General features: G+C 41.7%; 1 protein-coding gene across 3 annotated transcripts in view; it reads left to right on the top strand.

The window, feature by feature from the left end:
• Positions 1-12,080, top strand: part of RCBTB1 (RCC1 and BTB domain containing protein 1) — a 330,491-nt gene that overhangs the window by 131,481 nt on the left and 186,930 nt on the right. The gene's annotated exons all lie outside the window — the stretch shown is intronic.

Here is a 12,080-nt window from a genome sequence, read left to right on the forward strand (position 1 = left end):
TAACTGATAAATATAGAAACACAAAAGTATTGTTGAAATAGAATACTGGAATGTGGGCACGATTTCTTGGCACTATGCACCTAAAGAAAGGAGAAGTAGCATGCACAGGTGAATATATTCAGGCATATTAAAGTGGGATCCTGCTGCTTTTTCAAACATAGGAATGGCTGGAGAGGAAGTGTGGAAGAATTTGTAGTGTTCGGCTTTCTGTGCCATATCACTGACTTTGTTTTCCAGCCTTTGAATAGCGAGAACACAGTTAAAAAAAAAAAAAAGTCAAGAGACTGGTTCACTGCTCAAATCTTTGCTTTTTTGTGTCTGGTGAAAAGGCTGCAGTAGTGTCAGTCTAGAGCTCTTGGAGTAGAACACAAAACTACAAAGAAATTTAAAAACACATTTGTACAGTGGTTGTGAATTCTGGTACCACAAAGTGCCTGGAAAGTGAAACAAGGGAAATGAACATGCTATTACTATTCTTGCTCAGGAAGATGAAGATACACAGAGAGGTACCTTGCAGCAGAAATAACAAAAAGAGAGATGCCTGGTAGCCAGGCTAGAGCAAACAGAGTGGCAACAAGTATAGTCTCTCTAGACGCCAATATTGTGTACTCGAATCTCCAAACTGGCACACTTTTCATATAAAAGATTTTTGGAACCTAAATACTTGTCAGCATTGCATTGAACTGATGCATTTACTTTGAGTAGAATTAACCTGCGTGCACGTGTAATTTTGGATAGCATTCCAGATTGAAGAGATGGCATTTTGCTTCCTAAACCTTTGGTTTATTGGTTTTGTGGTGGAAGTATTGTGTAGTGTGCCAGGTAAAGAACCTTAACACCATACTGATTATTCATTCTTTTAAGGCAGTGCCTTGAAAGAGTTCAGAAGACTGAACCTATACTAGTTGTAAATATATTTATTAAGAACAAATTGGCTATAACATTTGATATGAAGATTGTCTTTCCATTTATGGACATGAATAATAGATTAAATTAGTAATTGATCTAAACAACCATATAATGTGTGGTGTTATTGACCCAACAGTGATTCAAGGGTGTGCAATATCTATACTTTATTATTGTTCATGTTCGCTGAAGTATACTGTCTATTGGCAAACACAATTATCACCTGCACCTGTTATTTTCTTCTTTTAATTAGGTGTGTACTGGTTGATGAATTGATATTTGGTGTGTGGACTTCCTATTACTACAGTTGGGCCATCTTTTTGTGACCCTAAATCACCTAGGTGAGCTCCACTAGACATCTTTCAAGCTCATCACCCACCTCAGAGAATTGAGATTAATGTCAATGGAACTTTTGTGCTCACAGGTCACTATGATCTCACTGGAAAACACACTGAGCATACATCACATGACAGTAATACACCTGCTAAATCTGTGATGGAATTTTAACCTTGAAGTAACATATTTCCCGGTTCTGAAGACTCATTTATCCAACTTAGACATTGGAGACCAGCTTGTAGTTTACAGTTCAAATGTAAAAATGGATAGATCTCGAGAAAGTCCTCACTATCTTCATTATTTTGGGTTCAAAATAAACAAGAAACTTCCACAACAGTAAATAAATACACAAGGGACAATCTGATAAAAAATCAGTAGTGTACCCATAAGCAGCAGTACATGCATGTAGATCAACACCCAAACATAGCCTGGAGTTTGCTTTGTTAATCACAAAAATACTGAACATTCTCTTCTGGACCAAAACATAGTCATCCTAACAGTTGCTGGATCTGCTTGCCCCACTTGACTACTCCATTACCTGCTGATACAGAAAACAGACATTGGCATAGCAGTTATACATAAATACTCCATAAAATGTAATAGCCTAAAGAATAATTATCAATTCTCTAGCTTCCAGGTTCTTTTCACAGAAATAAAAATTATTAACCATACCCTTATTCAGGGTTATGTCCTCTGTGTCTCATTTGGTGACAACAAAGTCTTTGTGGAACTAATCAAACTCCTCATTTTTTTGTCCTTGCTTACCTTGTACCACCATCCCAAAACTCCCAGGAGAAACGGCCCTTGTTTCCCCAGCCCAGGTAGTATGACGTAATATTATCCCTCTGAGGCTTATTGTGCTCTTCAAATTTACTTAACCAAGATCAAGTACAGAGCTAGGAGTCCAATGTAATCATTGGACAAATGATTTTTCCATTTGTTCACCTCTGAAAAACCTCTTATTTTAGTAGGCTTAAAATAAAGTAACAATATTCTAATATAAGTCCTTGGCTTGGTTTTCCCATGTTCTCACTGGAGCCATATCACTTTCTTATTGGAGCAATCTTTAGTGTCCAATTCAAGTATATACCTTACAGCTGCAACCCGTGATGCCCTGGCCGGGGGTAACGCTTCCTGCAGATTTCTCTCGTTGTTGAGAGGACGGGGTATAAAAGCAGCTTACCTTTGTCTCTGCTTAACAGACCTGGGTCATCAAGCAACCAAAGATAAGTGTGAGGCTTACCTAAAGTTCCTATTGCAGGAGGTTTGTCATGATCTTTAACCACGTTTTACCAATATGTCTTGACCAAGGGACATTCCAGAAACATCATCTGCTTTTGCTGCACCGCACTTCATGCATCCTACCAAATTTCTCTTTCCCATCTTCACAATCATATGGTGAGCCCAGTACTCCCTGTGCAGAGTGAACAGATGGTTAATTAAAAAAAAAAGCTGGTCTGGCAGTACCACAAAGTGAAGACATTAATACTTGCCATTTATCCTGTACGTTGGGCATTGTCAGGTCTCCTTCCATAACTCTCTTGGAAGCTTTACATTTCTGTCTGCTGTGTTCAATATAAACCAGTATCCGGTTGCGTCTTCCTTTTTCCGTGGGACCTTGTTCATTAACGGTTCAGTCGTAGAAGGTCCTCTGCCCCACGTTGCTTGAGACCAGCTCTTCAAAAGGTAATATTTGTACCTTGAGAGTTCCCCACTGGTGCTCTTGTTCAGAGCCTCCCAAGGTAAAAGTTACCCCTTCTTCACCAACTGCCCCCATCTCTTTATTCCCACTATTTTTTTTAGCATTGACCAACTCACCTTCCATGCACTCTGGAGTGCCTAGCAAGTCTTATTTGAGGGCATAGTCGCTCCTTTCTGAACCCCTGGGAAGACTGCCACTCGTAGTACTTTCACCCTTACCATTTAAAATAAATGGTTATTGCTAAATCTATAGAGGAGCTGTTGATTGCCCCACCTAATGTCTTTCAACATTACAGACAACATTAATCTGGTCTCGGAAGAGTCCAATGCACTACATAATTTTTTACAAGATTTTAGTTGAAAAGCTCATGCATAATATTGAAAGTCGGGTAAAGATAAACCCGCCTTCACCTTTTTTGTACATCGGTTTTTCCAAGATAATCCTTACCCCTTTTGTAACCCACATAAAGCTGGAGATTTTCCCATGAAGCTTATCTATCCAGAAATCTTTCCAAATAACTTGATTAAGAATGTTTTAATGGTATCCCCCAGCATCTTATACAGCTCATTTGGTAACCCATCGCCCCCCTCTGCTTTCCCTTACGGTGTGCTAGACTTCAAACTGCCCAATTTTTCGTATATTCCTCTCATTAAAAAAATAAAAAATAAGAAAGGCCTCCTCTATGTCCCTGTTGTTAGATGCAGCTTTCCCATCCCCAGCTTTTTTTTTTATTTGCCTTACATGATTTCTTGTTAAGTCTGTCTTTATTTTCTAGGCCATTAACTTTCTGTTCTCCCCATATTCGAAGTTTGCTAGCCTCCCACCTTTTCCTTATTCTCTCCTCCAATAAACCAGCTAGTTTGTCTTTTTTCTCCTGCAGATCGGCAGCTAATATCTTCTGATCATTTGTGTTGTTCTGAACCATCAACTGTTATCCTAATTTTCTCATTTCCTCCTTTAACTGCCCACATTCTTTAGTTATAATCACTGATTCTGTGCCATGAAATACTATTTTCTCTTCCCCTGGTATAAGCCTTAAAGGTGTCCCAAACCAGATTCAAAGGTACAGAACCTTAGTTAAATTAAAAGAACTTGATAGTATCCACTCTTAAAGTTTCAACGCTTTCTTTCTGTAACAATAAACATTGTTCTAGGGCCCACTTTTTCTGCTTGGGTTTTATGGCTTTTTTAACTCTAACATTATGGCTCAAATGTCAGATAGGTTTGCAGGTAAGTACATAATATTGTAGACTTTCTCAACTAAAACCTGGTCAACTACAAAGTAGTCAGTTCTGAAAGCGTGGACATACTTTTTATTTTAAGAGGTATGCCCCCTCTTTCTTATCCTCCTTCTCCAGATATCACACACTCCTAACTAAAATTTTATATTTTTAATATACGAATGGATGTTTGGAGCATAAATCAGCTCTCTGCTTGAAGACTTGTCTAAGACGTTGTCCAGTAGAACATTAAAATTCCCTGCCATTATGATGCTCAGGTGGACATTTTTTTACTGGATTGCCATTGTCTGAATTGGGCTCATAGTATCCTACTAATGAGTAGCTTTTATTAAGAATTTTATAGTAGAGATGTTATCTACCTTCCTGTATTGTCCTTGACATAGTCTGTGTTAGAATTGGGGTTTCTGGTTGCCAAAGTATGCACCCTGTACAAGCAGGAACCACTACTTCTAGTCAGAGTAGGCTAGAGACACACCCTAAATTAACCTGTGCTTGCCCCCTGGTAGCTTTGCACAGAGCAGTCCGGCTTAACTTAAGAGGCAATGTGTAAAGTATTTGTGCAATATTTGTGCAATACACATACAGTAACAAAATGTAAACACCACAAAATGCTCCACACAGGTATATAAACGTAGAGAACATGTATCTGAGTAAAATAAGACCAAAATAGCAAGAATCCAATCAGTAGAAGTTGAAATTTTAATTGTGAAAGATTAAACTAAAAATAGTGCTTCTAAGTCACTAGTGATCAAAAAGGTTACGTGAGGTCACGGGGGACCAGTGCAAGACTAAAATTCATGCCAACACCGATGGAGGGTATGCCGACTACAGAGCCCATGCTGGGTATGCTAAAGAAGTTCCTTGTGTGGAGCAAGTGTCAATGTCGAAGAGCAAGTGTGAAGGCAATGCTGTAATATTTTCCATGCATAGGGTTTTGCGTCAGTGTGGAGCACTGTAGAGATGAATGCGATGCGTTGGCAACTGCTGCACACAGTGCTGTCCTGGGGCCGTGCAGACTGTGAATCCGCTGTCGTCAATCTGTGTCAAAGGGCTGATGCATCTGTTCATACCAGCGCAGTGGTGACGATGCTTCGGTTTCAAGCAGAAAGAAGCTGCAAAACCCACTTCTGCGGCCCAGGACTGGAGAAGGCACCTCAGACAAGGGTAGAATTCACAGAAGGCTGAGTCCAGCGGCACCAGTAGAGTTGCAGGCAGTCTCTGATGTCCCTGACACTGCAAAAGAACAGGGGCAAACCAGGTAGCCCTTAGAGTCACTCTGGGTTCAAGTAAGATGGCTTTAGTCCTTGTCCTCAGCAGGTAGCAGGGCAGCACAGCACAGCAAAGCAGAGAAGCAGTTTCTTAGAACTGTTAGTCGAGGCAGAGTGGCAATCCTTACAGCACAAAAGTCTTTACTCCAGCAGAGTTCTTCCCACATCCAGTAGTGTACTAATTTGGTAGTACCAGGACTAGTACTTAAACCCAAATGTACCTTTGAAGTGGGGATGACTTCCTAGCAGCTCCTTGAAGTGCACAGGTCCACCCTTTCATCCCAGCCCAGGCTCCAGGCTATCAGTAGGAGGCAATCAGCCCTCTGTCAGCTCCCCTCAACCCTTCCTACCAAAGAAGGCCCATCAAAATGCTTCCCTTCATGTGTTTGTGGCTGTCTAGAGGGAATGCACAATGTGTAGCTGTCACCTAGCCCTGACATGTATTGGAGACCGGCTGCAAGGTACACACAGCAGTAAGAGCAGAGAAATGGGCACTTTCTAGAAGTGGCATTTTTAAAAGAGTAATGTTGAATCTGGCTTTACCATATCGTTACCATTCCAAAGATATGAAACATGACCAAGCTACTCCTTTCTGATGAGGAATTACAGTTTAGAAGTATATTAAGCAATTCCCAGTGCTGACCTCAAAGAGGAGTAGGCCTCACAGGAGTGAAAAACTACTTTGGGAGTTTTTCACTACCAGGACGTTGAAACATTTTAATGTCCTGTTTTTTACTTACATAGCACCCTACCCTTTGGGGTACCTGGTGCCTAACTTAGGGCGATGTGTATGTAATAAAAGCAAAGCTTAAGGGCTAGAAAGAGGTTTTAAATGCAAAGTCGAAGTGGCAGTGAACTGCACACACAGGACCCACAATGGCAGACCTGAGACAGGTTTGAAAGGCTGCTGGTGTGGGTGGCACAATCAGTGCTGCAGGCTCACTAGTAGCATTTAATTTACAGGCCAAGTGTATATGGTATACCACCTTACAAGGGACTTACAAGTAAATTAAGTATGCCTAGTGTGTATTCACCAGTGTTACCATGTTTAGGGGAGAAGCACATACACGTTAGCTCTGGTCAGCAGTGGTAAAGTGCTCAGAGTCCTAAGGCCAACAAAAAGATACAGCACACATGTGAGGCAAATAGGCAAAAAGATTGGCGGAAGACCACCCTAAGGCTGTCGGGTCTAAAAGTCTGTGATAGTAGCCTGGATATTATGTTATTTACTAATATAGCCATTCTGGTCTATGCACTTACACTTACCACTTACCAAAGAAAGTTCTAAACATTCTTTCCGTGTTAAGTGTGTTTCCTGCAAGATATTCATCTGTGCTTGGGAATTTTGCAAGTATTGTAGGATTCTTCCTTGTCTATTATTCATTCACAACCCATTTATATTTCTTGACATTATTTCTACTAAGGTGTCTCTCCCTCTATCTATAGCTTCCATATTCTTGTGTTATTTATACCAAATATCACAATTTTGTCTTTGATTGATATCTCTGAGTTTTACTTGAGGTTTCTGAGGTTTGTTTTCCACTTTTTACCATTGAGGCTCCAGCCCCCGGCTCTCTGTGTTCTCTTCTCTGGTTACCCCATCCTCCCAACCCCCCCCCCCCCACCCTTGGGACACTCCTCCCCCCCCCCCCCCCCTTTGGGACACTCCTCCCCATTAGCTCGGTGACATAAGTGCAGTCCTTTGAAGTTAACCCAGAAATGTCTAAAATACGTCAAGTGAGTAGCCTTGATTCTAACCCCATAAGCAGAATTTTAGCAAAGAGGCTGGACTATGAATAAGGCCATGGGTTTTGGTGGTCCCCTGTCTTTGTGTACCCTAACCAGGGTCTACTTTTAGCTGACTGTTGCAGCTGCGGCTAATATCTGTAGCTCATCCATCTGCTTATCTAGCTACCATTCGCTCTCTAGATTAATACAAGAGATATTACACCTGATTTAGCAATTAAACCCCCTTGCAAGTAAGGATTTCAACTTTAATGCTTTTGTCAATATCTTCTCCTTAATTATGTATGTTAAGAAGTTCACTAGAAACTTCCGAGGTTTTCTCCTATTGTAATTCCTGTTGAAAGGATCTTGGAGCTTTCTCTAAATTTCCCTTGCTAAATCAACGGTGGCGTCTTTTAAAGGCACTACAGTTTTTAACAATTCCACCAGAAAAGATCTCAAATACTCCCTTTTACGCCATCCGGGATATCTAGAATACTCACGTTGTTTCTTCTAGAGCTATTTCCCAACTACTCCAGTTTCTAATAGCATTTGTTCTCTTTATGCTGCATTTTCAGGATCTCCTCTTTGCTCTGCGCTACTGATTCTTTAAGCTCTCTTTCTCCTCCAGGACCTTGGTCCTTTGCGCTAGTGTGTCTAGTTTCTTCTCCTGGGTTTTACACGTGCCTTGAATTTCTTTCTCATTTGCCTCAGACCATTGCAACTCTAGATTTAATTTCTGATGCCGATGACACCAACATATTTTCCACTATGGGGGAGCAGAGTTTAATTGATCTCACCGAGATTGTCTAGAGCCCAACAGCAGCAAAACCTTTGGGTCCTTATCTACTGTCTTGACATTCCTTTGGTGGCGCCCCGGGGATACTAAGAGAGGCAGGTGTAGTAAATGTCATATCTTCCTTTAATGTCTTTTTTTTTAATGGGGGTAAGCTAATTTTTCACTGCTTTGGTGCCTTCCATTATTGTTATTTTTTGGATCCATCTGCTACTTCCCCTGGCTTAGCTCTCCCTCTGCTCCCCTATGGGTTTGCCTGTACGTTCGGCTACTCCTTTACCTGCTGTACAAAAGGTGTCCTCAAGGGTGTTCTTAAGTCTTTTTCCACCCTTCCTGGGCTCTCCAGTGTGTATGCTGTTTGCTTCCCTTCCTTCTGAGTCTCACTCCTGAACTCTGGGGCTCCAATCTTTCAAGGGGTCTGCTGCAACCAGACTTGAATCCCAACTGGTGCTCCCCGCACTCTTAGTAACTCAAAAGGAAATCCTTGCTGTTGCTCGCTGGCCCCACCTGACCTCCGGTGCCGCCCACCTCCAGGGGCCAGCTCTGCTCCCTGTGAAGAACTACCTGCAGTGGTCTCTGCCTCACCGAAGACACCATCTCTGAAGAAGCAGCCAGGAAAGTTGCCTGAAAAATGGCTAGTTCCATGCTGCCACCCAGAAGAAAGTGAAAAGAAAGCCTGCTGTGCTTAAACCACGTCCATCGCACAGACCCCTCTGCCACTGCAAAAAATAAACCCGGTAATTCATTTCCAGTGGGGGCGCCCCTGCAGCCTGCCTTCTAGCAGGTCGCCATGTTCCCCGTCCTTACTCCCCATCAAACTCTTTATTGTTCTGTTTCTGTTCATTTCTTAGACCTACTTTTTGTGCCAGAGGCATTTTGAAGGGGTTTGAGAGGAGGTAACAAATAAAAAAAGATTACATAAGTTGCATAATTCTCCAGAAGCTAGCAAGGTTTCGTAGGGAAATTGGTAGTGAGTTATAGGAATAAAATGGTTGGGGGTTGCGAGAGAGAGTAGAGGCGAAGGAATTGAATATTGAGTAGAAGCGAAGGGGCGGGAGATAGGATTCTTTTGGATGGCCTTAAATGTAAGAACTAGCCAAAAACCTGTCCTCACAGGCTGTATGGTTCTCCAGAGGACAAGGCTTGGTTTCCTAGGTAAAGATGTTACGAGCGATAGAGGCAAAGTAGATGAAAATGGGTGATTCTTTCAGTGGCCTTACGCACCAGGGCCTGCCAAACACTTACCAATTAACTTGCTCTCCTTTGGGGACTGAAAATTCTTCATTCCAACTACAAAATAAATCACTCAGTTATGTGATACTCTCACGAATGGAAAAGGCTCCACTTTTGGCCTCGTCAGTAGTAAAGCATGAGAGATCACTATAGAATGTCCAGTTCCAGTCGCCTGGTGTGACCACTTCCATGTTCCGTTCTTTCTCACTCCTGGGAAAGGTTATCACCTTTGGACAGCACAGGAGGCCCAAACAATGGATACGATATATGCAGATCGCTCCCCAGAAGAGGAAATCAACGATCTTTCAGCCTAGTACAACGATAGCATAGTAAGTTAAAGTTAATGAAAACCTGTACCCAGGAAAATGTGCCAGTGATTTGCAGTTTGGTTCTCCAAAGAACTGACAGAGGGTAAGCACATTCTGAGTTCATCTGATCAAACCTAGCATCAGAACTTCTCTGTGATGAACCTGGCAAAACTTCAAATTGAATAAATCGGAAATAAAAAAACACAGCTAAATCTATCTGTGTATAAATTGAGTTCAGCCAAGTAATTAGCCACCTGCAAAAACCTCTTTGACACAGTGAAACAGTCCATTTTGCCTTGATCAGAGCAGACTCCTCTACATGCCCAGGAAAGGTGTGAGAAGTTTGCCTCCTCCTTTTTTTGAGAACTTAAAGAAAATTGACTTTTCCCTCAGCTCTACCCCCTACACATGTTCTCAGATCTCCTACAAAACTACTCCACCTGCAGCTAAAGCAGCATAGGCCAGATGTAGGTAGCCGTTTGCATGGTGCAAACTGCGAAAATCGGAGTTTGCGCCATGCAAACGGCCAAAAGCGATGCTCATTCACAAATTGCGAGTCGGTACCGACTCGCAATTTGTGAATGCGACTCGCAAATAGGAAGGGATGTTCCCTTCCTATTTGCGACTCGCATCGCAGTTCAGAATTGCTTTGTGACCGCGAATGCGGTCGCAAAGCAACTCGCAGTTACCACCAGTGTCACACTCATTCAAAAAAAGGGAAGGGGTCCCCATTTGTGAATGTCGCCAAAAATATTTTTTCAGAGCAGGCAGTGGTCCTACGGACCACTGCCTACTCTGAAAAAACGAAACCAAATGGTTTCGGTATATTTTTCATTTTGCAACTCGTTTTCCTTTAAGGAAAACGGGCAGCAAAATGGGGGGGGGAAAAAAACTGCTTTATTTAAAAAGCAGTCACAGACATGGAGGTCTGCTGACTTCAGCAGGCCACCATCCCTGTGAGTGCAGGGACTTGCTATGGGGTCGCAAAATGCGACCCACCTCATGAATATTGATGAGGTGGGTCTTTGCGACCCCATAGCGAGTCGCAGAAGGTGTCTAAGACACCATTCTGCATCCGATTTTGCGACTTGCAAATTGCAAGTCGCTCAGACTCGCAATTTGCAAGTCGCAAAATCGGATTTTGCTACATCTGGCCCCGTGTTCCCACTTTATAGAATTAACCCGATTAGAACTGATCAACATATTTGCCAAAACTCAACATTGGCCCCAGTTTTCTCAACCCCAGTTCTCTAAACCCACTCCCTCTGTTAGTCTCTATTGGATCAACCTTATAAGTGCTTCTCTGTCACAAGAAACACAAGTTGCTTACAATTTGATTGTACCCCTTCCAAATAACACATGGCATATGCTACTGATCTGAATATGTTTTGTCCCATATATAATTACCTTATTAGCCAAAGTCCTAGAAAAGTGCAGAGAGTTTCAATTCTAACCTGCATTGATGAAAATGTTTTCTCTCAAGCTTGGGATCAGGACTTTGAACATGAAATGCAGCCTTAAAACTATCCAATGACCCTCTACTTTTTTCTAAAACGAAAAAGGTAATTCTGCTTCCATATCCTCTGAGTTATTAGCCTCCCTCAACACAGTCACTCTCCTGAAAATGCTCAACTAATGTGTGGTCTGTATGTTAGTCCTCAGCTGGTTCTCGTCATTCTGGAAAACTGGTGTCTGCATAAACATGACTAACTTCCTCTCTAACTTGGCAGTTATCCAACAAGTGCTTCCAAAATGCCTCTATTCTATTAACAACCAGTTTCAACCAACACATGGCGGCTGGCCTGCATTATCAGTGGCTGCAATATCTCTTGCTATTTTTACACAAAAGATATCTAGCTTGATCAGCAAAACTCCTCCTCAAAAAGTATAGAATTTATCAGTAAAGTTCTTAACACTATTCAAACATACATGTTAAACCATCACCACAACATTATCCACTTAAAACCGAATTCCTCCTGTTACCCCAATCCTAACTGACCCATCTAGATTCAAAGATGGCTTAAGTCACTCACATCGTTAAATTGTAATCTGAAACCTATGTAATCATTCAAATCTCTCCACTTCTACTTGGGAAAAATCCAGATTGACTCATTGGTAAAGCATGCACGTCTTGAACTTGAACTCCTCTGGGGAATCAAAGTTTTAATTCCTGATACAAATTTCAAGCTTGTTATCAAATTCATAATTTTATTGAGACTAGATTGTGGAAGGTTTGTACTCAAAGATATTCCCAAATTGCATGTGAGTCCCCTCGGCAGCCTTTGATACAGGTTCCAGATTGGATACTGGAACAAGAAAGTTCAATCACATCTCGGCTGTTCTGATCTCTCTGAACAGATTTCCATAGAAGCAAAAAGCATATTTAAACAAGCTTGCAACAAGCATAATTATTTTTAGGAACCTGTAGCTATCTTGCCCAGAAACTGACCATTTTAGGATGGCATACTTCCAAGCAGGAATGGCCTTGTATTTGAAACGCCAGGATTTAAGAAGGAAAAATATCAATTGTTCTCCGAAAGTGCACCATACCAGACATAAGAACAT

This window comes from Pleurodeles waltl, chromosome 8 (genome assembly GCF_031143425.1).
Source record: "Pleurodeles waltl isolate 20211129_DDA chromosome 8, aPleWal1.hap1.20221129, whole genome shotgun sequence".
Taxonomy (NCBI): domain Eukaryota; kingdom Metazoa; phylum Chordata; class Amphibia; order Caudata; family Salamandridae; genus Pleurodeles; species Pleurodeles waltl.